Here is a 22,694-nt window from a genome sequence, read left to right as displayed (position 1 = left end):
AAATATAAAAAATAGTGTTCATTTGTACGCACATGCATGTGTGTTGAAAGCATGCTATTGCCTACCACATTATTATATCACTGTGTCTCTTTTTATTAAAGCTATGCTGTACAGCAACTGTGATGTTCTATCTACAGCATGTATAAAAACATTAGCAAAGCCAATAGATCTTATCAGAGAAACCTTTTGGCTTTGGGAATGCTTTTTTTAATTAAATGTATTGATTCTTTTAAAAATATACCTTTTGTTTGAAATAATCAGTTTATGTTAATGATTAATATATTGCTTTCTTTCTCACTGAAATATAGAACACCAAATAATTGGTGAGCATTTGTGTACATCTGGACTTGAGATGTAACTTAACAGATCTGTGAATAATATGTGTTAAGCATGCATCAGTATTTTTCCTTCTTCCTTTCAGAAGCCCATAGAATGAGAAATGTAGAACCAATAAAAAATGATAAAAACACTTACAAACTTTTGCATGAGTACCTTTGATTATGATATTTAAATGAAAACATCAAATTGCTAAGAGTTTCTTAAGAAAAGCAGATAACTAAAAAGGTGGAATTTAAGCACATTAACAACCTTCTCTGATCAGCAATTTGTTGAATAGCCAACAGAATAGCATTCTAAAGCTGTGGGGCAAGAAGAGAAAAGACAATACCACCAAGCTCTGAGTGCTTTTTGAAACATAAGATCATCAGCAACAACACAGAGCCAGGTCAGTGACTTGGGGTGCCATGCTGAGAAACCTTGGGAAAAAATACAATTGGTTCTGTCGGGTGCGTACTATTTCTTCAAGTTACTCGGGCTATTCAAGAAACTATTCACAATTAGACAAGTTAATCCTAATAAATCCAAATCCAAACTATATGGGGTATTTTAAGAACTTTCATAAATTACATCATTTATAAATATCCTATTTCAATATTTGTAAGGCTGTTAAAGGCATATAGTGATACATATTATGTGAAGAAGGTGACATTTAGTGCTCAGTGATATTGTGAAGGTGTAGTATATACAGAGGTGATTGAGGGGAGAGGGAGGAGAATTGGACAGAGATTCAGAATGTTGCAAGTAATTCTGCGGACTGAATGAATGAGTCTCATCGCAGAATCCTATGGCTGGTCCAAAGAATGTAATGTTGATGTTTCAACCCTGGATCTGCACTGTTGGGAGGTCAGTGCGGGTCTTCATCAGGACTTGGGTAGGGGGTTAACAGCCTAAGTAGGCCCAGGCGGGCTCACCAGAAATAGCTCAAGAAGTATCACTTTCAAGGCTGTGGGCTGTAGGAGCCTGTCGTTCCCTTCATTCAGTGGCGCTTGATTACAAAAGGTGGTGAGTTAGCGTTGTATACAACTCACAGGGTAGTCAATTGCTGTTGTGGGTAGATATGAATTCAGACCCAAGACGTAACAGTTCCCAGACGTAGTCTGTGAGATCAACGTGTAAATCTTCCTTGGCGCGCGGATACTGTAGCATCTAATTCCTTTTGCCACTGCTGCGCTCGCAAATGCTGAGAAAGCTTGGCATAACTACACTTAGAACCCTTCTAATAAAATGCCTGGTGGCAACATCAAGAGCCTTCTATTTGATCAACTGCTCATTAGGAAGCTGGGAAACTTCAGAGACCTTTATGGAGGGTAAATACCAACCTAAGCACGACTTTCCAGGTGATCTGCAATCTCTGAGTCGCATCAGAAGGTAAGCCCCAGTAAAGTCACCTATTACTAGAATTTCTGCTCTCATCACCAGAGCATGCAGATGATGACGAATAAAAGGAAGACTCTTTTCCAGCAACCGCATCTGCTGATAACATGAGAGATTAGAAAGCTCACTTGTTCCCCAAAAGACAGCAACTTATCAGAGCAAAAGCCAGAGTCATTAACCTTGGGGACTGGTGAGGAGGATCTACTCATCTCAGTGTGCCAAAAGACTTGGCTTTACAGCCACTTCTGGCCCACACTCTTATACCTGCCTTGTTGGCATTGAGTTTCAGTAAGTTACTAGTCAACAAAACCTCAATTCAAGATAAGGAGTAGTAGAGTGTGCTGAAATGGAGACGTAGGCAGGTCAAAGCACAGGATAAGTTGAGTGTTATCAGGGTAAAAAAGGTAGTACACACTGAAAGATTTAATAAATGCTCTATCAGTTAGATGTTGGAAGAGAAGAGCAAGCGGAACTTACAAAGAGAAAGGTCACAGTTCAGAATGTAAAGGTGGGATTGCAAATACCTGGTTCTGACTAGTAAGAAAGGAGAAAAACTGTGATAAGACCAAATCATGTAGGCCTACTTCCACCAGGTTGCAGATTAAAAAGGAGATATCCATGGTGTGAACCATTGATTGATAGTTTACCACAGGGAGACACATAACCCAATCCATGGTACTTAGCAATAGATAAATACAATTCCAATCTGGAATTTCTTTGGGAAAACACACACACCTCTCAAAAGAGGTGCAATAGCAACACTTCTCAGGGAGGCCACTGAGCATTTATTGAATTATTACCAGCACTTTGTATAAGGTCTACACTATTTTTAATTGGACACTATAAACATTTCTCTGCAGGGTTGCAATACTTGTCATTAAATAGTACTGCCATTTCTTAGTAAGGTTATCAAATCTCTAATAAAAGCAATGCAGCACTTGCTGAAAGGACTACTATATTTCTAATGGAACACATAGCACATCTCTGTCAAACTGCCTTTAATGGTACATTGCTGGCTATTAGTAGGCCCTTCCACACTTTCAACAGGAGAGTATTGATACTACTCTAACACTGACCCGCCTCAGCAGGACAGTTCTGCCTCCAATGGGACAATGTACCCCTTCGAAGAAAGCCTCTGTGGAATTGTATGACCCTTCTCATGAGGGAAAGTCATGCATTTTTTAGAAGACTATTGAGATCTATTAAGAAGGCTGATATTATTTTAAATAGAGTTGGCATTTTTGCAGAGGTATAGATAACACACATGGTTGAAAAGTCCTGTAATGGGCAATTACCACCAGGTCCCTCCTGTCCTCGTCCCCTTCATACAGACAAGTGAGATAATCTATCTCACTAACAGAAAAAAAGAAGGAATGCTGGTACCACCCTTACCCCTCCCACTGGGAGTACATAACCGTACTCTACCCAGCATTCCTACTGTTCTCTTTTCTGTCTACTGACAGTATGAAGGATGTTCAGGAGCTTGGAGGCTCCTGGGGCTTACCTGCTGCTGAGCGGCGGGTGAGTGGCTGTTCTCGTTGACTCCCTCCCTGCCAGGCTTGGGGGGTGGTACAAAAGGGGGTGGTGATGGACGAAGCATCTGAATCAATCAAACACTCACACCCAGTCAAAAGATCTGGGTTTAATCCATCACCGTTCTTTAGCCCACTCTGCCACCCCAGTAGTCCCATGCTCTCCTCACCACTGGAGTCAAGCTATCCTGGCTGAAGACAGCTGATAGCCAGAAACCGGTCCTAGGATGCTTGATTCCGGTCCAGGAAAGACATGGCTTGGCAGTTCGGGCTGGACTGTTCCCATGGGGCACAGGGTCAAGGCTGATTTGCATATGGCCATGTCTAAACTGAGGTGGTGTGGAGTGCAAAAAACCGATGGATTTAGGCCCAGATCTCTGTACTGGGGTGAATGTATGACATTGTTCTGCATTCTGTCCATCAACTGTTGTTTTGCATGTTGTCACCCCGAGTGGGCTGGGTATGCTCAGATGTGAGTCCCATGCTCTCCACACCACTGGAGTCAAGCTATCCTGGCTGAAGACGGCTGATAGCCAGAAACTGGTCCTAGGATGCTTGATTCCGGTCCAGGAACGACATGGCTTGGCGGTTTGGGCTGGACTGTTCCCATGAGGCACAGGGTCAAGGCTGATTTGCATATGGCCATGTCTGAACTGGGGTGGTGTGGAGTGCAAAAAAACGATGGATTTAGGCCCAGATCTCTGTACTGGGGTGAATGTATGACATTGTTCTGCATTCTGTCCATCAACTGTTGTTTTGCAGGCTTGGGGGGTGTTATGTTGACTCCTCTGCCTTCTTTTGGTTTCCATATACACTTTCTTTCCTGCTGGACTGCTCGCTTTGGCTGTGTAGTCTTCGCCGCGCCTCCCGGGTTTCCGGGCACGTCGGGGGCATGGCGGTTCCTGCTTAGATTCTGCGGCGGCCCTCTGGAGCCTGGGGTGCTTCCTTCCGGGTATTGCCTGACTGCGGGGTTATAGGTGCAGGAAGTCATGCATTCTGGTGCAGTGCGGCTGGCGGTTGCGACGTTAGTGGTAGACGGCCGGCGCGTAAGTATTGCACAATGGTTTTTCTTTATTATTCCTGTTGCCATTCTATGGAGCCGCTGTGGCATGGTGGTTGGGATCGCATACTCTTACTTCATAAGTAGCGCCCGCCTGTGACTGCCAAGTGCTGTGGGCTTCTGTGGATTGCCTCTGACTCGGGTGTGGCTGCTGTGATTCGGTTGTACAGTTCCAGGTGTGACTCTTCTGTACTGCCCTCTGCTGGGGATTTCCCATTTCCCTGCATGTCCTTGCAGACATTCTCTGATGTTGGCGACTTGTTCAGGAGTTTTTTCTGGTGTCTTGCTGGAGGGTGTGGTGTGCTCCTACTCTTTTTGTTGCCCAGACCTGTGGACATGGGTAAACATTCAAGGAAGTGCAGGCATGTGGAGGTTTCCTTCTCTTCTTCCTCAGTGTCTTCTTCTTTACCCTCTCCTGCACGCTCCATACGGCGTAAGGAGGGTAGTGATGCCAAAATTAAACGTTTGATTAAGGAGACCTTGCTGAAGATGGGTGGCACTCCTTGGTCCAAGAGCTTTGGTCACGCTCCCCATTCTCCTTCTTCTGCCTCGGAGAAGGAGGGGTTGGGAGGTTGTTGGAAATGGCCCTTTTTGTAGGGTTATCCCCAAACTATTTGCTTCTTCCTCCTATTTTTCCCTGACCTGTTTGTGTTGGTTTTAGGACTCTGGGCACTTTACCACTGCTAATCAGTGCTAAAGTGCATATGCTGTCTGTGTACATTGTGTTATTCCATGATTGGATATTTGATTTACTTGTTAGTCCCTAGTAAAGTGCACTGAGTGTGCCAGGGTCTGTAAATCAAATGCTACTAGTAGGCCCATGGTACCCTTGTGGGCAGGGTGCAGTGTATGTGAAAGGTATGACATGCCCTGGTGTGTGTGGCATGCCCTGATAGTGAATTACAGCCAATTTCGTTTTTCACTATTGCAAGGCTACCTGTTCCCCATAGGACAGAATCAGAAGGTTGTTTATAACATCTTATAAACATAACCGGGGAACTAGGTAAAAAAATTAAATTTAGTATACCTGAACTCAGAATCTAAAGATGCATCTATTAGTAAAGGTTATTTTTACGTTCTGTTTTGAAAGTACCACTTTTAGAAAGTAGGTATTTTCTAGCTCAGTCATCCTGTGTGCCTTCTGGTGGAATGTGGATTGCCTGTTTGGGTTCTGAATGCCAGAAGGCTGGGGGGGCAGGAGGGGCTACAGATAGTCTAGGTGGGTCAGGAAAGGGCTGAATAGACCTGGGTTGCGATGGGGGAAGGGGGAGGAGATTTCCTTGCACCTCAAAGGGCCTGGTCTGCCTCTGACAATGCTGTCTCCACCCCCTGCCAGGAAATCACACTAGAGAAGCCAGAACTGGTTCTGTCTGGGCACAGACACCCTCTGCCTAGAGGATCAAAGGATTTTTGATACAAATACTGGGGCCCAGATCCCTGAACTTTAGAACTCTTTTGTAACAAGAAGAATGCCAAGAAGAAAAGCCGGAGAAGCTGCAAAAAGGAACAACTGCTTTGCTGGGTGCTTTGCTGGGCTGACCTGCAGTGGCTGCTTCTGTCTTGGGCAGTGAAAGGCCTGGACTGGACTTTCTGCAACCTAATTTGTGAGTCTCTCCAAGGGCTTGAGGTAGAGCTTGCCCCCTGTTCATGAAGTCTCAGGAACAACAAAGACTTCAAGCTCTTCTGCCCGCAGCCCTGGGGACTGTGCATTTTGTGCTGCACACAGAGGAAAAACAACTCGACTGCCGAATCCGTGTCCTGAAGGTACTGCAAAGGGCACCACTGCAACGCCGCAACGCAACATTGGTCTCACCGACGACACCTGTTGACGCTGCCACCGAGCCGCTGCTTGCACCGTGACCTGTGGGCACCGCACTCCGCACCGCCTCACTTCACACCAAAGCTGTGGCACTGCAGGGAGCACCTTCGCAACGCGACATTGGTCTCACCGATGACGCCTGTTGATGCCGCCACCGAGCCGCTGCTCGCACCACGACCTGTGGGCACAGCACTACGCACAGTCTCGCTTCACACCGAAGCTTTGGCATCGCAGAGACCACCGCCGCAATGCCACACCGCTACCTTGGTCTCATCGACGACACCCGCTGACGCTGCCACTGAGCCGCTGCTCGTACAGTGACCTGTGTGCACCGCATTCTGCACCGCCTCGCTTCATGCCACAGCTTTGGCACCGCAGAGAGCACCGCCACACCGCGACCTTAGTCTCACCGACGATGCCTGTTGATGCCGCCACCGAGCCTCTGCTCGCACCGCGACCTGTGGGCATCACACTCCGCACCGCCTTGCTTCACGAGGACGCCTTGGCCTCCATGATGCCACCGTGCCACGCCGAAATCGACAGCGCTGCTTTTACCCTGTGGTCAGAGGGCACCGCTCATAACTTACACGATGCACCACCCTCATCCCGCACCGCAGCCTTAGCCTACAGACGCCGGCGCCATCGACTCCCGCTCGTCATCCGACGACATCGCTTCAGCAACGATGATGCTGCTGCTTGCACCGTGACCTGCTAGCACCGTGACGAGCACCGTCCTCATCTCACACCGTGACCCGGGGGCACCGCACCGCTGCACTTTGCACAGCAGCCTCTGACACCTTCCGAGGCCAGCGCTCCTGATTCCATCAGAGAGGAGCTCGACCTGCAACACAAGTGACTTCAAGGGCCTCATCTCCATGCATTTCCCACAGGTACTGTTTGCTGGTCTTTCCGACACCGTAGCTGGCCCGTGACCCCACGACCAGCCAGAACTGTTGGATTTGTTGTTGACGACGCCGTGATAGCCCCGGACGGAGCTTTCGACATCAAGGAACTGTGTTTGAAACGCATTTTGATAAATGCAGATTTTTAAGTATAGTATTGTGGATTTTTATAGTATTTGGTCTTGTCTTAAGTATATAAAAATTGGATATTTTTTTTAACTGGTGTGGTGTCCTGTTGTCGTGCGTACATTGTACTACTGTTGGTTATGTGCCAATGCTTTACACACTGCCTCTAAGATAAGCCTGGCTGCTCGTGCCAAGGTACCAAGGGGGTGAGAAGTGTAACTCACTTATCCTGACTAGAGGGGTTGTTTTTGCCTGGCTTTGGCCCACGACCTAGCCTACCAAAAATCCCATTTCTAACAGGGGTGATCAACTAAAGGGCAAGTACATTGACAAGGATATGTTGCCAGACTTGGTGAAGCATGTAAAGTCTAATATAGGGTTTCCTTGCGATGATACCCCCAGCACTTCTGGGGGTTCTTTGCTTCACCAGTTTCAAAGCTCGGTTGATGTTCTGGTCCATCTCTACATCTGTGAGGTTCTTAACCGGGAGTGGAAGGACCCTGATCGCATTATGCTTTGGCGGTTCATGGTTGTGAGAAGTTGGACTGGCATATGCTGTCCACTATTCTAGTGGGCACCTTGCACCAGTCCAAACAACCCCTATTGCTGGTAGGTTTAAAGTCAACCTTATAGAACGCTATCCTAGTGGTAGCTGTGGAGAGCAGCCTTCAGGCTAAGACTTAGAGGCGAGTTAAGCAAGTTGTTTTACAAGTCTATAAACTCTTGAATGACCAAATGAAAGTACACCACACAAGATATATCAAAAATATATGTATTTATTCTCAACACAACCCCTCTGGTCTCTTTATGAGGTCAGAGGTAAAAGTACAATACAAGGAACTCAATTAGCAAACGATAAGTTGCACAGTATACGTTATGTCCTAGGGGCCTCCACAAACCATATACTAAAATAGTGCTATAAGAACCACTTGAGGGTTAGAAAGGAGGCCTAGGGCTTGTAGAACCGCTGGGACTACCAGGAACCACCCATGGTAGGGACACAGGAGACCCATGGGGGACGCGTGCAGTGTCTAAACACAGCCGTGAATCAATATTGACTTTCTATGGAGAACAAACAAGTTACAATTTTTAAAGATTAAGGGCACTTAGAGGTGAACTACGATGGAACCCTTTTAGACTAGGACACTTCAAGAGTCAAGACCCACGGGAGCACCGGAGTACTCGTGTTACCTCACCCAGGGAAGCCGGGTGCATGGGTGTCTTTTGGTGTTGGGTTTCGTCGTCGATTCCAATGGAGAGCTGCGAAGGAATGCTGCAGGCAACCAGAGGAAAAGTGTCCGGATTGATCCAAGGGTAGATCAGAGCTGTGAAGAACCTGAAAGCAGAGGGGACAGAGTCTGGGCCACTAGCCAGTGACCAGGATGGCAATAGGAAGATGCCAACCAATGTCGGGTGTTTTCAGGTGAAAGAGGTGAAAGAGGTGAAACTTGACTCTTCAGCCACGAGGACCAGGAGGTGTCGATGACAACCATGAGCTGGATTCAAACTTTCCCACAAAGGATGTAGAGTGCTGCAGTGTCAGAATCCAAATTGGTCCCAACAAGCTTTGGCAACAGCAACCCATGCAAGATTACAAAATTTGCTTTGATTCAGACCAGCAAGGTCTGAGGAACTCCTCCTTTGGAGGAGAGTTAGAGCACATCTCGAGCAACCAGGAAAACTCAGGAAACAAAGGAATGGCCTTTGTGGGGGCTCACTAGCCAACAGACTAGGAACCACAAAGGAGCCTCAAGCTGCAGTGAAGATAGGGGACTCACGGGTCACTTGTGGAGTGCTGGCCTCTGTACTTCAGTGCAAAAGGTGCTTGGGGCAGGGGCTTCAAATACCCCAATGCACAACTTCAGGAAACTTCGGGAAGTAGGTGCAGTTGCAAAAATGCAGGATGTCCAGGAGTTCCGGTCCCACGTCTCTCGTGTCAGCTACAGGTCTCAGCTTTGCTGGGAACTCGTGTCAGCTTCAGCGATATCTGGAATTCTGTGTCCTGTCTTGCAGATTCTTTGGGATCCAGCGGGAGCCTCAAAATGCAGACTGGCAAAGATGCTTTGGTGCCTGTTTGCACAGGGTGGTCACTCCTTGACCACAAGAGAGATTTCTTCCATCTTCCCGTCGATATGGAATGTCAAAGGTCCAAGATATATGTTGCAGAGTTTCGTCCAGGTTAATCTAAAGTCCTGGGGACTGGGTTCCTATACTTATACTAAGTTTAGGGGTTGGGCTAACTCTAAAGGTCCCACCTATGGCTGGACCTGGGGAGGGGGTGTTTACACCCCTTCCCCTTTGCCCAGTTTTGCACCAGAGCTGTGGGTGAGTCCCCCAGCAACCGGTTTGATCTGGGAAATGCATGGAGCATTTTCTGTGCTCCAGGCAGTGTCTGAAAAGCATTCACTGAATGTACTCCACCCTGCCCCAATACACTAATGCCTGTCTGGGGAGGTGCCAGCACCTCCCTTGACAGGAAACCTATTGTCCAGGCCTCCCCTGCTGGAGTTTCGTCCAGCAGCAGGAGGGCAAACTCGTGTCTGTGGCAGCAGCATCCATTTTGTGATGCTGGGGCTCTGTTTAACTTTAACCGGGTTTACCAGTATCTACATGTCTTCTCCCTCTAGAAGGGTGGAATGCTAAACCCGCCACCAGAACTGGCGGGAGGTAGTATTCCAAAGTATTTGAAACCTTACACGACATGTTTTGATAAAGCCAAACCAAAGTTTGCATTAACCGCGAGAATTATAATGCACTTAAGAGTATATGGTATGGCTATATCATAGAACAGCTTTAAGGAGATATTTCTGAAAACTGCAGAGGGGCTCAGCTCATGCTAGGGCACCCTCTCATACAAAACCAAGCACTCTACCTTCAGGATTGTCAAGGCCTGCCATAGGAGTGACTTATAGGTTAATATGTGTTATATGTAAAGGTAGATACAGGTATACTATATCTAAGTAAGGGGTGCTTACACCACCTTACCCAGGCTGCAAGTGAGACCTGTGGTGTCAGTTTGGAAGGCTAACCAGGGGTGGCACAATACATACTTCAGGCCCTGGTAGGCCTCTGGGGTACCTATGCTCTGGGCACCTAAGGTACCATATGCAGGGACTCATAAGGGTGACCCAGTAACCAATCTGGTATGTACCTAAAGTACATAGTATCAATTTAGAGAGAGAACAGCTAGGCTGTGGTCCTGATTAGCAGGGCCACCGCCATACTAAAGTAAAAAAAACTGTGAAACACAGCAAAAAGTGGGGGTAACCATAGGAAGCAGACCATACTTTACTACAATGGTCAAGCTCTATTATCTTCAGGATATGGCCAACAATTGCCTGACTCCATTCCTATTGATTCTTTTGTGGCCAGTCTAGTGAGTTGTACTTTGTTGGCTGAGGAGGCAGAGGTCAGGGAGCCAGTGTATAAGAAGGTGGACGATTCCCTTCCAAAAGTTTATTCTGGTTCCCATCTGGCTCTCAGGGCGGGCATTTATGAAACTTATGTTCCTCAGTCGCTAATCTCAGATATCAAGTCTCTTTATGGATGATTCTTCTGACTGTTCGGGTCTTCTGGAACATATTGAGAGGCAGAAGCTCCCCGCTATTTGGTTCTGAAGGACTGGAAAACGGATTCAGCCTGAAGTCCTCTGCCCTTCGGTTGTCCTTTCAGGGTACCATGTTGTTTGACGAGGAGATGGAGGACAAACTGCATTGTCTTTTTAAGGAGAAGAAGCATTCCTCCTCGTTCAAACAATTGTCCTCTGTGGCAGTTTCTTCTAAACCCAAGTCCTTCTTCCATCCCCCCATCCTCATAGGCAGTTTTCTCGTGGTCGCGGACGATTTGCTTATGGTAAAGTTCGGGACAAGAAGGTGAATTCTCCTCCTGTGAAGCCTCTTTCCTGACTATCTTGCAGCCGATGCCAGGTTCTTGGTCGTAGGTTAGCTTCAGTTCTTCCCTCCAGCTTGGATGCGCTCCTGTTCCGATATGTGGGTCCTGGACATTGTTAGACTGGGGTACCTCATCGAATTTTCAGAGCCTCCTCCGAACTAGGGGGTCTATCCAACTCCCTGGCCGTCTTGTCCGACCAAGACATCGGAGCTGTGTCTGGGGAGCCAGGCTCTGTTGGACAAGGGGGCAGTGCAGGAGGTTCCTCCTTTGGAGAGGGGAAGGGGGGTTTATTCTATATTTTTCCTGGTGCCCATCGAGACAGGGGCGTTCCATCTTGTCCTGGATTTGAAGGCCCTGAGGAAATTTGTGTTGCATCTGCCATTCAAGATGGAGACTCTCCAACAAGTGATTCCCCTGGTTCCCCCGGGTCATTTCATGTGCATCCTGGATCTTCACGACGCTTATTAACATGTCCCTGTTCACCCCATTTCTAGTTCATTCCTGAGGTTTTGTCTTCCGGGGCGAATTACCAGTTTTGGGTTCTGCCCTTCGGCCTGAGGTCGGCCCCCAGGGTGTTCACCAAGGTGGTGGCGCCATTGGTGGCTTCCTTCCATCTTCAGGGTATCCTGATTTACCCTTACTTGGACAATTGGCTCCTTCATGCTCCTTCCATGGATCTGTTGTTGTGGCATCAGGAGTTAGTGTGTTCAGCATTGGGGGCCCAAGGGTTTCTCCTGAATCTCACCAAGTGTCAGCTGGTGCCTTCCAAGGACTTGACATTCATAGGGGCTTGTTTCCGCAACGATCTGAATTGGGTTTTCCTGTCTGTGTCTCGGCGGTGACCTTGTGCTCCCTTGCTCATCATTTTCTGAGTGGTTGTTCCTTTCTGGTCCGTCTCTGGTTGCAGCTTCTGGGTATTATGGTGGCTACAGTGTTCACAGTGCCTTGAGCACGGTTCCATCTGCGGCCTCTTTGGTCATTACTGTTTTTCTCAGTGGAATCCGTTGCCTCACAATTTGTCCCTCTTGGTTCCAGTGTCCCTCTCAATCCTCCCTGCTCTGCGCCGGTGTTTGACAATCTCGCCAGGGGTCTGCCTCTGCAGCCCTCCCCTCTGGTTGTTCTCACAATGGATGCCAGTGCACTAGGATTGGGAGATGATGTTGGGGTCATACTCCCTTCAGGGTCGGTGGTCCTTTCTGGAGGGTCGGCGGTCTTCGAATTTGCGTGAGTTGTCTGCAGTGTACCAGGCGGTCATGGGGTTCTGGGATTGGTTGTTGTACCGCAATGTGCTGGTTCGTTCGGACAACACAGTGACGGTGGCCTACCTGAATCACCAGGGGGGTATCAGGTCCAAGTCCCTGAATGCTATGGTGTCCTCATTGTTTTGCTAGACGGAAGAGCACCTCTTGTCTCTGTCGGCTGTTCATATCCGGTGGTGGGTAATGGGGTGGCGGATGTCCACAGTCGGTATTTACCCACCTCTCAGGAGTTGGCCTTGACTCCCTTGGCCTTTCATCTGGTGTGTGTGAGGTTTGGTCTCCTTTATCTCGACCTCTTTGCTTCCCGGCTCAATGCTCAGCTTCCTAGCTTCTGCTCCTGGGTCCCTCAGGCGGGGTCTTGGGGGGTGGATGCTCTGACCATATATTGGCTGCTGTATGCCTTTCCTCCTCTTACTCTGATCTCTCGGTTTCTGTCTTGCCTGGTGATGGAGGATCGGTGGGTGGTGGTGCCCTTATGGCCCCGCCGGTCCTGATTTCCCACTCTTTGGCTGTTAGTTGTTCAGGGTCCTTGGTTCTTCCGGTTCCCTCTGTCTCCCTTGCGGTCCTCTCCGATGTTGTCCCTCAGGCAGCTTTGTCTGTCGGTCTGGAAGTTGAAAGGCAGGGGTCGAGAAATGGGGTCTCCCCAAGCATCCAGCTTTGTCGATTCAGCAGTCCAGGAAGTCATCTACGCTCAAGTCCTACAGTCGTCATTGGGGTAACGTCCAGAGTTGCTGTGAGTGTCTGACGTTGTCTCCTCTCATTTGTCCTTTGCCTGATGTCCTTCAGTTTCTCTGGGCGGGGTTTGAGAAGGGTTTGTCTGTATCCACTTTGCGGGCTAAGTGGACTAGTATTCGAGCTTTGCGTTCCCCTTGGGGAATTGGTCTGATGTTGACAACCTGGTTTCTTGTTTGTTGCGCAGTTTTTCCTTGTCACGTCCTGTGGTGTGGCCTTCTTTTCCTCTTTGGGACCTCCCTTTGGTGTTGAGAGCTGTAGTGGCTGCTCCTTTTGAACCTTTGGAGGAATTTGACCTGAAATTTGTTACTTTCTAAAAAAAGATTTGGGTGGCCATTACCTCGGCAAGGCACCTTGGAGAGTTGGGACCTTTGCTGGCTCTGGAGCCTTTTCTTTCCTTTCTTTCCTTTTCTGTGGATGGTGTAGTACTGCGTTTGGATTTGTAATTTGTTCCCAAAGTTCCTTCTCAGTTCCATCGCTCCCAGGAACTGGTCATGCCTGCTTTATGTGTGGAGCAGGTGGAAGGGGTGATCTTCCTTGGGCTTTGTTGGATGTTTGCAGGGCGTTGCGGATCTATGTGGACCATACTCATCCTTTGCAGCAGTCTGAATCTCTGTTTTTTTCTTTTGGAGTTTCCTCTCGGGTGCAGGGATTCCTCTTCCTCCATTGGTCGCTGGCTGAAGCAGGTTATCATGTTGGCCTACACCCTTTTGGGCTCTCCTCCTCCGGCTGGGGTTAAGGAGCAATCTACTCATGGGGTGGAGACCTCTTGGGCGGAAGTTTGTGGCATGTCCCTGTCTGAGATGTGTAGGGTGGCCACTTGGGCTTCTGCTAATACCTTTGTTAGGCATTATCGTTGTTGTAATACTTTATTCGATAGATATTTATCATAAAAGTACAAACATGCATACAAAAATACATAAAAACAATCTACCCAAAAGTACTACATTCCAACAGGATATCTCAGACAATTTAAAAAGACGTAGTTATTTTAAAATGAAAAGGAAGATTAAAACTATACAGTCGTTTCAGATGAGTTTTTATACATTGCCCAACAACCTAGATCGAATTATTCAGACACCCGCTAGATATTTTGCAACCCCACAGATAATATACATTGAGGCAGTGTTAGTTAACATAATACGCAGGGCTGATCTATGATCTTTCACACCCAAAACCCTGCATACTGGTTTCAGCCATTTATTCCTAACACGTTTGTATGCTGTACATGCGAATAAAAAGTGACCTAGGGTTTCCTCCGGGCAACTGCAACCTGGGCAATTTAGATCATGCCCCCTCATGCCTTTCCATCCTTCCATAAATTTCTTAAGGGGCAAAGTACCATATCTCAATTTCAAAAACAAGGTCCTGTCTCTGGGTAGCTGGATAAAATCCAAAAAGGGTTCCAGCTTACACGTTGTTTTATGTTCAAGGAATTTGGTCGTCAGAGATCCCAATTTGGGGTTGGCATGGACCTTGGTCTCAACCCAATCCCAGTATAACTTTTTGGCAAATTGTTTGGGAGGTGAACTTTGCGAGACCCAAGATTCTCCCAAACCTATAGAAGTTCCCAACAGCTTAAGGTTGTTGAGCCACTTAATCTTTTTGTTGGCATTAAGGGAGATTAATTTGTCCAACACTCGGGCATGTTCAATTAATTCTTGGGTCCTTCTGAGGCGCACCCAAAATAACAGTGGCCTGAGATGGACTTTATCAGCAATTGATTTCTTGCCCATGTCAAAAAATAATGGTAACAAAGGGGTTGACACTGGGAGTGATACCAAATCTCTAATAAACGTATTCTCTGCAAACACCAGGGCCTTGATGTTTTCAGTACCCCATAGTTCAGAACCGTAGACTGCCGAGGCTACAGCCTTCCCCTCATAGACTGCCAAGGCTGGAGCAACCGGTCTGCTAATGGAGAGGCGCTGGTTTTTTAATATCACTCCAGACACCCTTTTGAGATTAAGTACCATTTTGGATATGTGGGAGCCCCAGGACATATTTTTGGATAACCTAACCCCCAGATAATCAAATTCATTTACCACCTCCAGAGGTGACCCAAAAAGTGAGATGTGTACCTTTCTAACCTTTCTTTTTGCAGATAAAACCATTAGCTTTGTTTTCGCGGTGTTTATTGATAAACCACGCTCTTTACAGAAGAGAGAAAAACGGTCAAGCAATTTTTGCAGGCCCTTCGGGGTCTTGGACATCAGGAGGGTATCATCCGCAAAGAGGAGTGTGGGGGTCTTCTCTCCGGCAAGGACGGGCGCGTCCGCAGGGTCCTCCCTTAAATTAGGCATTATCATATTCAGAATGTTCTGGAGGATGATGCTAACTTTGGTCTGGGGTGCTTCATGCTGTGTGCTCCTGATTCCCCTATTTTTCTGCTCTGTGTTTCTATAAATCACTGGCTTTGCTCTTTTTTCTGTGTCCTGGTGCTTTGTTGCGGGATGATGGCCGGTTGCTGCTTGGGTATTCTCACTTGTTTGAATGAAGGGGACAAGGTCAGGAGGGGCCTGGGGTAATGTCCTATTACTTATCGGTAATCTTCATTACTCCGGGTCCCTATGTCCTCTAGCCCTTCATAGCATCCCTCACTCCTTCCCGCACTTGCCGGCCCTCATCTGGGGCTTGGTGGTTCTGGAGGAATGTTGGGTAGAATATGGTTATGTGCTCCCAGTGGGAGGGGGAGGGATGGTACCAGCATTCCTTCTTTCTTTTTCCTATTAAAGTACTACAGTATAAGTGTGATCCTCACCAGATCACACTTTCATAAGACACCAGTGACCGCGGTTGTGTAGGAGAGGGAACTCCAATGAAATGTTGTGTTACTGTGTAGTTTAATGAAATTAAGTTTTCAGGAACCCCCTTCCTAATTATATCAGTTTTATTCTATGAATCACTGTGACTTCTTATAGTTAAAGCTCTCTTCGGATAAATTCAATAAGAACAGTAATAGAAATACAGACAGCATACTATGAGGAGGGGGGCACATGGAGAGGGAGACAAGGGGAAAGGGATGTAGAGAGAGAAGAAGAATTAGTGAGATATAGAAGAGATGCCAGGGAAAAGCAGGAGAGGGAAAGAAGATAAAAGGGGAGAAAGCAAGTGAGGGTTAAATTGATAAAGGGAGATAAAACACAAGAGATAAGCATGCAAAAGTAACAAAGAAAAAGAGAATACATATAAGAAAGAAGGAACTAAAGAGCATGAATATATATACAGAGGAAGAACAATGTGAGATATAGTGGAAGGTGAAGTGCGTGTGTGTAAGTGATGCACAACATGGAGAAAGAGTATGATTGAGAAACTTGGAGAAAGAATGGGAGAACAAGCATTGGTAATTCATCGGTTTCATCTATGTAGTGAATAAAGGGCTGCTTTCATCACTCATAGTACGGGAGATGGAAAGAGCTCCCTGACAGATAACACAGGAGTGGAGAGGATGTGGCTCAGTGGCCAGAGCTGCTGAATCAAAAGCTGGGGATCCAGGTACTACTCTCTGTGGCGCCACACAACATCCTGTGATTCTATGCAAATCACTTAGGGCTCTATTAGGATGGCGGGCGGAAAGGCCGCCGTCAGTCCGGCGGTGGCAACCGCTGTACCGGTGGTGACATTCCACCCACAGTCGTAACCCGGAAAACCGCCAGGCTGATTAGCATCGCGGTCGTGACCTCGGCGATGTGATTTTCCGCCCGCCACTTTTCCGCCGGTTGCAGTCTGCCCGCTTGCCTGGCGGGCAGAACTGGACCGCTACAATTGTGGTGGATCAAGGCCAAGCACTGCTGGCACGATTATAATGCCGGTGGTAGCCAGCCTCTCCGCGGTGGTAGAACCGCCATGGAAAGGCATGCAGAGACATGTTCTGGGGGCCCACTGCAGGTTGGGGGGTGTGTGCGTGCCCATGGTACCTCCTACATTTTCCTGCGCCAGGTGGCAGGCACTGTGCAGTGCCTGCCACGCATTGCAGATAGTGCAGGACATGCTCCTTTTAACATCGCGGTGGTGCTGCTGGCAGCAGCGACCGCCGCAATGTTAATGGCCAGAATCCGACCTCCGCGGTCGAATTTCGAATGTGGAGCATCCTAATTGGACCGGCGGTTATGCCGCGGTCCTTGCGTGCGGTCTTTTACCGCTACAATTGCGGTCGGGGAGGTTTTCTGACCGCCATCCTAATAGACCCCTTAATCTCTCTGGGTGATAAATTGTCATATAAATATGCTGCAATAGTATTACGCTAAACCTTAGGAAAATATAGTTCCAGGAAAGAGGATATTAATAGTATTTTCTGTAACGGGAAACTGATAAGGGAAGCAGATGAGGAACAAGCACTGAGAAATGCAGGAAAATATGCTACAGCCAATAGAAATGGAGAAAAGGTAAGCGGCACGCACAGGAACCAATGAGAAGCTAGGAAAGAGACGAAGCAGGATGTAAGTCCCTTTTAAGTTTATATTAAAAACAATAGATTTCTCAAGCACAGCGCAAGATCTGTGCAGGCGAAACCTAAAAAGGGAGATGCTGCAGTGAACATTAGTGAGGTGGGTGAGAACATGAGAATATGGACGGAAGAGACATCTATAGAGGTAAGCAGAGAGAGGTAGAGTAACAAAGGCTGAGAGAGGCGGAATAGGGAGAGTTTAAGAGGAAAGTTGATAAAAAAGTTAGAGTGAGCATAATGGAGCAAAATGAGAGAGCGAGAGGGCAATTGAAGATAAGATATGAGTCTTCGGGTTGTATTGAAGGTTAATCAGGTTTTGAACAATGTTAGTTACCCAATGCACTTTCAAATAGAAAAATGCACTCAAGTTCTGAAAATGGTTGTAGGCCACTACCCAAACATCCCCTTGCAAAGATATACTTGAGGTTCTGTTAAAGGCTCACCGATGACACCTTTCCAACAGTGCTTTTTTTGGCAATTCTCTTACCAATCACTCCACCTTTACCATGGTTCCTGTTAGTATACTATCTTTATAAGAAGTGTTGTTACTCTCTTTTTATAGGTATGGCAGTCTTGCCATAAAGAGTTGGTGTGTCACTGAAATGTGCACCTGATATCTTGAGAAAGAATGAATCTTTTACAGGGGTGATATGATGGATTTCTAATTTGGATTGCACTGTGGCAGCCAATCACACTGCCCAATACAATAATATCTGACAATGGCCTTTGCAGCTCTCATCTGTCATGCTGCAAGTCCATTTGGTATATTGCCAGTACAGCTGGCAGGCCCTCACTCTTTCTACATTCACCATGCAAAAATATATGTGTCTGTATATGCCAAGTTAGCTGCCTGATGTCAACCACTTTGATGGGCCTAAGCAAGATCCATCTGCATAAGAATGAGAGAAGGAAGTCTAGTTTTATGGAATTTGGGTACTTTCCCAAATGAATGGCATCATGCAAGCAAGAATAAAGTGATGCTAAGAGGCTGGCATAGAGCAAGAGCCTTGACCATAACTGTGAATTAACTACTCAAGAGCAGAGTCTTGTGGCTGAGGGCTCCCCAAGCCCACGCATGTTCTTTTGCTGGAGATAGAAACAATGTGCCCATCCAAGCCTCAGGCCTCATATCGACCCGTCCCAGCCTCTTGCAGTGACCCGCCTGCACTCAAGTTTACCTGTCTTGTTGCTGACTCTCTGAGGAAGATCTAATTTTTTACAGCCTCTTCAGAACAACATTCCTGTAACTCTGATGGGGCATGCCTATGTTGTACCAAAGGCCCTGATTTAGAGCTTGGCAGATGGGTACTCTGTCACAAACATGATGGACATCTCACCCGTCTTATCGCTAGTGCAGTTTTTTTTAAACTGAGATTGAAAATGCCAAACTTCACTCTTTCCTAATACGGCCAGAGTTCCCCAGACTGGGCCCCAAGGCAACGTTTAGTCCCTCAGCCGATGATGATTTGCTGCTGCAGCAATCCCCACACACACAGAGCAGAAACAGAGAAAGTTCCTTTTAAGTGAGAAATACAAGAAACCTTCAATTGCACTAAAAAAAGAAGGTACTTAAACCTGTAAGTCAGACAACTTCACACCTCTATAAATTCAATCACTGGTCAATTCTGCTTCATAAGGTATTATTATCTGAAAACACTTTATTTATTTTAGTAGAGTAACACCAATAATTAATAGTATGTGTTAAGGCCTATACTTATTACCCCAGTCTTTACACAAATATGTGTGATTGAATCCACCCCTAGAATGCCTCTTTTTTGTCTTGTCATTACTTGGGACACGGCCCCCCAAAACATACACTCCTGGCTACGGCCTGCCTGGGGAGGTCCTGCTCTACTAGCCCATTTCCAGCTCCAGTCGCCCTCTAGTTAGAACTGTGTCTTCAACGCCCAGTTAGAGCCTTACAACTCTGCCAACTACCCTAAACACTTATGTTTCTTTGGGTATAAATCCCAATTCACTTTTGGGTGCTGGATTCTGAACTGTTTACAATATTGTTGTCTTTTGGACATCATTGACAGGTCCTCAGGAGCCTCAGATCAATCTCAGGGTCGTCACAACTTGAAACCAGACCTACTGAGAAACTTCAACAGGGCCAGCATTTGATTGCAAACATGACACACCAGCACATTGTGTCTCACCTCTTTACTCTATGGACTGTGGACTCTATAGTATGAGGTCTGACACCTGAAGCCCAAAACTCCTCACCTTTCTTCAGTCAGATTGTATTACTTATAGACAACCCTATGATATAAATTGTAACACTTTACCATGTAAGCGCTATAAAACCATTTGAAGTTGTTAGACCCTGAAAGAGCAAAGAACTTCTGATGTTAATGTTATTCATTATTGTAATTGAATATTTTCTACGTATTTATAAAGATGTAGGCCCACTAATGACACAAAACAGTAGATGTTCCCCCATATCTTCATTGTCTTGTCCCATTTAGACTCTTGGGGGAAGACAGCACCACAGCTGGTACTCCTGCCTATGTGGCTGAAAGACTCGCCATTTCCCGTGGCTCTCAGCACAGCCACAGCCAGGACATCATCAGACTGGAGACGAAGAAGTGTAAAAAAGAGAAAAAGACAAGGCAAAAGTCAATGCACTCAGGATCTGGACTGACTTTTCCCATGTATCACCTGGACTGCCCCACCAAGGTCCAATTTAGGAAAGAGCTGAAGACTCTAACATTTGTTAATGCACACACACAAGTCATTTCAGTGCACAGACCACGAAAACCTGAACATGCACCTATGCCTTTGATACCAGGGCACGAATCGGGGGTACACGCGGGTGGCTGTGCCCACAGACTTATTTCACAGGGTGAACCCGTCCTCCCTGCCAAGAAGTTGGACCCCACTAAAAAATGTGCTGAACTCGTCCTGGTGTCATTTCCAAACACTGGGACACTTTCAGCAGCGCCTGCACATTGTCTGCTTTCCATCTGCAACAAGCAACAATGTGCAGGCGGGGACTGGCTCTTCTTATTTTAGACTCCTGCTGGGCCCATAACAAAGCAGGAATTTGAAGGATCATCACCCTCACCAAAATGGAAGATCTTCACTTAGTGTGATTCCGGTGGTTACAGCGGTATTCATTTACTATTCATTTACTATTAAAATATAATATTTATTTAGTATGCATGAAGACTAAGTAGCATGCCCACAAGCCAAAATATGCAAATGAGTGAATACTAGTTCTACCTTTCAAATACATAATGAACACTTCAATTGATTGCTAAAAGAAGACTAGTATTATGACTAGTATTATTCTAGAAGAATAGTATTTGAAGCTTAGTAGTATTCTGTTAGGGTTTATTTGCAGCTCTTGTGCTATTTCAAGAGCAAAGTGAAGGCTAGTCTCATTGATTGTGACCACTGTTTGAAGACTAGTGGTATTCTTTGTGAGCAATATCTGAATACTAATGGCAATTATTGTGAATGGGGGGGTTCGCACAGGGGGTTCGAGGTTCACACAGGGAGTTTGTGCAGGGGGGTTCGCACAGGGGGGGTTTGCGCAGGGGGGTTGGCGCGGGGGGGTTGGCGCAGGGGGTGTTCACGCAGGGGTGTTCGTGCAGGGGGGTTGGCGCAGTGGGGTTGGCACAGGGGGGTTGGCGCAGGAGGGGTTTGTGCAGGGGGGGTTTTGCAGGAGGGGGTTTGCAGGGGGGTTTGCGCAGGGGGGTCACGCGGCAACCGGCGCTCCTCCTCACCTGTGTCTGTGGTGTCAGTGCTGGCTGCATCTCTCCCGGGTGTGGCCTGCCTGTCCCGCGCTGCACTCCGGGCTGCAGACAGTCCAGACACAAGAGCGGTTCAGTTAAGGTGGCTGCCGCAGCCCTGGACCCTGTCAGCCCCGCCTTCGATGACACTTTCTCAGTGCGTGGACGCTGGTGCTGTACCTCCGAGTACGGTGCACGCCAAATGAGGCAAATAAAAATTTAAAAAAAATAATAATGATTACATTCACTAAGCCAATTTGTCACTGAATATATACTTTTATGTAGCGCTGCCGCGGTATTCGTTGTAATTAGCAAGTATCACTGACTTCCAAATAGAATTATTGTCAATGAAGAGCTATTTTACGATATTTGGAGCCTTCTACTATCCTCTAAAGCCTTGTAGTGCCATTTAGAGCTACCCTTTTCCTAAAACCAACGGTATAAACTTAAGCAAAATGCAGACTTATATCATTTAGAGTAACAGAGCATTTTCAACATTTAAACTAAAAAAAATGCAGCCCATAATTTTCTCAATCTGCAAGTTTTACAAATTGGTTATGACTGGGGTTATGTTTTGCTCTGCATTAAATCAAAATAGAATCCAGCAAACATCATTTCATAACCAAATCAATTATTTTTAGGGGTGTTCAGCATTATAGAGTTTTCCTCTGAAATATTGTGAAGTTATTTCAAAATTTCCCAAATTTCATGCACTTCACAAAAGTTCAGAAGATTTCAAAGATCGGGAGTTACTTCATAGGTTTATATTGGTATGAGTGCTCCACATGAAATGTGTTAAATTTGGGCTTTTAATGTTGGAAAACTGTGGCCATCCAAGCACACTTTATCAATGACCCACTCTGTGCCACTGCACACGGGGCAGGCAGAAAAAGAGGGGTAGTCATGCAAAGCAAGGTTTTAGTAGGCGACTAAGACCAAACAGCTCATCCTATCATCGCAACTTTCCTGCATAAGTATCTGAAGCATAACCTGATATCCAGCTATCAGGTGATGAGCCAAGAATCAGAGGATGGGGATCCGTCCCTGGGACTCGAACCTGGGCACCCAGCTTCAAAGTCAGCAGTTGTGACTGTAAGACCATACCATTGATGGTAGGGCGATACAAATGCTCACATTCAATCGCTACCACACATGCTTTTTATTAAGAGCATGTAATTCATGTGAGCCTGAAGTGCCAATGTTGAGAGGGGATCTCAGACACCCTGCCTCAATTGGAAGTCCCACATTGAATGCCCTGCAGCGTTCTAAAAGCCCATAAATAATGGGATCCAACATAGATGCCAAAGTTTCAGATTGCTTATGTGTGGAGTTTTCTGAATTTCAGTGCAATTATGAGTGAGATTTCAATGACTATCAGTGACACTTTCTCACGAGCAAAATCAAGCCTCAACATGAGGGAAACATAGAAATTTCAGAAATTACGGCTATTTAAGCAACAAGAACCTCTAAGATCAT

The sequence above is a fragment of the Lissotriton vulgaris genome, chromosome 7 (assembly GCF_964263255.1).
Source record: "Lissotriton vulgaris chromosome 7, aLisVul1.2, whole genome shotgun sequence".
Classification (NCBI taxonomy): Eukaryota; Metazoa; Chordata; class Amphibia; order Caudata; family Salamandridae; genus Lissotriton; species Lissotriton vulgaris.
This window is presented reverse-complemented; position numbering follows the sequence as displayed.